Raw genomic sequence first — 4,694 nt, forward strand, 5'->3', positions numbered from 1 at the left:
TGGGTTATTACTGCCTTTAACTATTACCACCTTAAAGGCATTGCCATCTTGAATTTTGGCTATTACTGACTTAACAACATTGCCTAAATAGAACCATAAAAGAATTATCAAATAACATGAACAATAGAATAATTCTTAAAAAATAAAGGTAAACACCATAACCAATGTCAATAAAAAACTGTGCATAAGCGTATAGGCTAAGGTTCCTAATATGAATTAATATAGTCACTAACATACAACGCTCCCACTATGCAAGCATATCAAAAGACTCAATTACACTCATGTTAGAAAAATGACCTTTGAACACTCCCACTGGCAAAACTTTTGTAAGAACACTCAATTACACTCATGTTACTAACAGACCACACTTGCATCTGAGATACTACATCCACATACCTGCTTGAAAACCTTGCACCAATATTATCTTGTTGGGGAGTCCCACTTTGAGTGCTCGGCGGAGTGCAAGTTTGAGAGATAGTAACTCACTAGGAATGTCATGAAATCATGTTCATATATCAATGTATTTGAAATCCTAAACTCTATCATCATCCACTTCCATCTTAGAAACCTCTACCTCACCTTAGACATTCTATGCCAAAACCACAATGTGAGGACAACGAGTTTCGAGGGAAAACCAGACCTCAAGGTCTAAATGACAAGGAGTCACCATCTAGATCAGGGTCTAGAACCCAAGCTAAAAATAAAACAAAAATGACTCCAATTGGAACTGCTCTAATCCAAAGGTTGGGGTCCGTGTCAGGTTGCGGTCAGGGGAAGGTGTTAAGCACCCCGAGTCGCCACCTTTTTTGATAAATTTCTGTCAGGGAGTGGATCTCACTCTCTACTTTGATAAACGCAGGGCGGCGTGTCTGGCCTTCGACGGCGACGATCTATCCACCAATGTAATTGTTTCTCCGAGCTCTTTAGTCTGGTATATAAAAACTTAAATTTCACCGATTCAAAATTCTAACGGTAAAAAATCAGTACGAATTTTTTAAAAATCCTATGTAAAATTCATTTTTAATGTTTAAAGATTTGATTTAAGTGTTTATATTTGTAAACAATCGATTCTAGTGTACATGGATGACTCTGATACCAACTGTTGGAATAAATTCCTTTGGGTTTGACAGAAACCATGGAGAATATCACACACAACACTAGAACTCGATTAATAATGAATAAGGGAGAAAAGATGTGTACCTTGCACCGAAGTATGTTGAGGAAGACCTCGTACAACTTCTTCACAATGAACACGAATAAATCCTTTGGTTTGGATCTTCCATGGTCTTCTTCTCCCACTAGCACCTCTAAAATTCTTGATATGAAAAATAGAGAATGAGACCAAGATACTACAAGGAACCTAGTCATGTATTTATAATATAAAACCCTAATCCTTGTCTACCCCCAGAATAGAAAGGACTAGAATAGCCTCATTAATTTTAAAGTGGTCCCAAACTGAGTTTATGCTGGACCCACACTAATAATTAGGGTATAATTAATTAAGCCCACAAGAAATCTAACATATAAATCACTTTCATACCATATTTTGGCATGTAGATTTTGACAATAATAATCATCTTTATTTGAAAAATAGGATGATTAGGGTAATAGATCATATTTTGACCCAAATAACCTACAAAGGTATTTTGGTCATTTCAACAAAGTGGTTCCAAATGTAGTCGAGATTTCTCTAGTTATCTTCTTTCCATAGGTAGACTTATTCTCACTACCTCAGATGACTATTCACCATCTTCGTGCATGCCTTCAGGGTGACAAAATAAGGTGTTTAGACTTTGTTAAAAGGGACCACAACAAAAAATTATGTAACAAAAGTCCACATGGTGTTGGATATGTTTGTCCATCAAACCCCGTTCAATCCGGTTCGACTTAGTTTATTACGTATTAAAATTTTCGTATATTTTGATTTAATATGATCACATATTATATAATATTTTTGAGCAATGTATGTCAGTAAGTTAAACTTTAAATTGGTAATCACGACTAGGGTTTGGGCTAGGCAACCCTTATCATATGGTCGTCGCATTGAGTATGCCTAGATATGTTGATGTCAGGGCATGAATGCAAGTACATACATGGGTGTGTATTGACGAAGAATCTTATTTTTGTTGATTCCCTCATGTATTACTGCCAAATGTAGGTTTGGGATAGACATGCGTCATCGAGACCCAATACCTGAGAGGGCCTTGTCACTGCATGATGTGAACGTATTCTTTGGTTCACCAATGACTGTGATTTAAGAAAACTAAAGCCGATGTTCTAGGAATGCATAAATATTATGTGAGTGAAAGAGTCACTCAACATGGTCTTCACTGCTCGATTGAGGAACATCAAGGGGAGTAATTTTGTGAGTGGTTGGATGAGAATTAGGATCATGTACCATTTTGTAAATGGTTTGCGAAACATATTTTCACATAAAATAATATATTATATTTTGATTAAATGATTTAATTATGTTTTACGAATTCCAATCATGTACACAGACGCTCTGATATGGACTTGTACCATGGAATGGGATTTGACAATACTAAGTGTACATGCCCTAGATTCCATGATAATGATGTTGTTTAGTGGAGGGTGAGTACATAACTGTTGTGCAGGGGTATTTCTGGGATTTGCTAATTAGTAATTAATTTGTTTAATCTTATATGGACTTGATACATTTTTAATTAAAGGTCCATTATAGATTAAAACTTTAACTATTTTGTTTTTCTTTTAGATCCGCTTCTTCACTAAATTAGAAGCCCACCAGGAAAACCTGTTAGGGTTTTAAGTAAAATAGGAGAGAGTGTCAGACTTTCACTGGGATTGAGGGGGATCTTTAGAGCCCCATCTATTTAAGCACACCAGGGAGGATGACCAATATGCTTGAGCGAATTTTACCCCCTTTGAAATTTGTCTAGCTCTCTCTCTCTTTCTCTCTTCTTCCTTGCTCTCTTACTTTCTTGAGTTGTGAGGTTTGTTAGAGTTTTGGAAACTCTAGGTTTTGGATTGGATTTTGTTCTTGGGAAAGAAATTCTGGTTTGGCATGAGGATCTTCTACTGTATCAAGGAGATTCAAGTTTGGGCTTTATTGAAGTGCTCGTTAGGGGAAGAACCATTATTTGGAGGAGGAGTAACACTTGAGGTTCTACAGGTTAGCAGATTTTATTGTTTATTTTAAATTTGATTAATTCGACATATAAGAATTTAGAACGATTCGAAAATTACAAAAATAAAACTATTCAGTTTGAACAACAAAGATCCATTAATCAAGTCTGACTTTCATTAAGTGTTTTTGATTATTTGATAATCATGGGATGTGAAAGAAACCCGAATCGATCTCTTTCCACTGCGCATTCGGATATGGGATGGATCCCTCTTTCTATGGGGATAGAAAAGAGATGTTTTTCTCTATTTTATTTGAACCCATAATTTTTATGGGATAAGAAACCAAATAGTTATATAAAAAATATTATACAAAACCCTAATTGGTTTACAATTGGTTTTTAATAGGCAATTGTTTGAGTTAAATAATACCGCAAGCGTACGGGTCAATCGTAGCTACGGGTCGAACACGAGGAGATATACACCACTCTATTTAATTAACTTAAAAGTAATGCAAAGTGAACCAAATTAAAGGGTTAAATTAAGTTAATTAAACTAATGAAAATTAATGCATCCTAACTCATAAGCATCTAACAAAATTAAGGGATTAAATTGGCGTCTTAACACATGAACATCTAACCTATCAAACTAACGTAAATTGGAAGGAATAACAAAAACGCAACCACACTTCATAATCACATAAAAAGAAATAAGAGAATAAAAGTGCATCCACATACCACAATCATATAAAAAAAATAAAAGAAATAGAGGGAGAAGAAGAAGAAGATAGAGAGAGATAGAGGAAAGGGAGAATGAGATTAAGGGTTTAGCGAATGAGATACCTTGATGTGCTTGAATACTTGAATAAACTCACCATGGCTGCCTCTTCTAAATCTCCATGTCTTTTCATCAACATAGGAACTTAGACTAGGAAGCTTTAAACTAAAACTATTACAACCATTAAACTAGACTTATGAAATCAAAACTAAGAACTTAAACCAAAAATAGGAAAAGAAGAGAAAATTTCACTAAGTGAATGAAATAAAAATTACACTAAAAAACTGAATTAAAATTGAACTAGAAACTAACTAAAAACTGAACTAAAAAACTAACTTCTTATAACCCAGAGGGCAAGGGATATTTATAGGGGGAAGAGAGGGGAAGAGAGAAAAGGGAAGTGTAGGAGAAATATTCTCTAAGAAAAGAGAATATTCTCTTCTCCTTCCTCTTTTGCAGTGCCTTGAATCCTAAGAAAAAAACAAAAAATAGAAAGAAGAAGAAGAAAAGATTGTTTACATAGACCTTCTATTTATAGAAAAGTAAACTTCCAATTCTAATAAGTGCTTCCTTTTCTTTGTAGATATCTTCTCCAAGCAATAAAATCAAAGCATCTTTGATTTTTCAACCTTCCATAGATGAGAAAATATAAATCTATCCCAAGTAGAATTTCAGAAGTGCCTTTGAGAAGTTGGAGGAGAGAGAGAGTAAGGGTGATGACTAGGATTCCTTCAAGAATAAATAAAATACCCATTCTGTCCTTCAGAAAACGTGGAGCATGGGGTGCTTATATAGGCCTCACCATTGTGTTC

This window comes from Telopea speciosissima, chromosome 2, assembly GCF_018873765.1.
Source record: "Telopea speciosissima isolate NSW1024214 ecotype Mountain lineage chromosome 2, Tspe_v1, whole genome shotgun sequence".
NCBI classification, from domain to species: domain Eukaryota; kingdom Viridiplantae; phylum Streptophyta; class Magnoliopsida; order Proteales; family Proteaceae; genus Telopea; species Telopea speciosissima.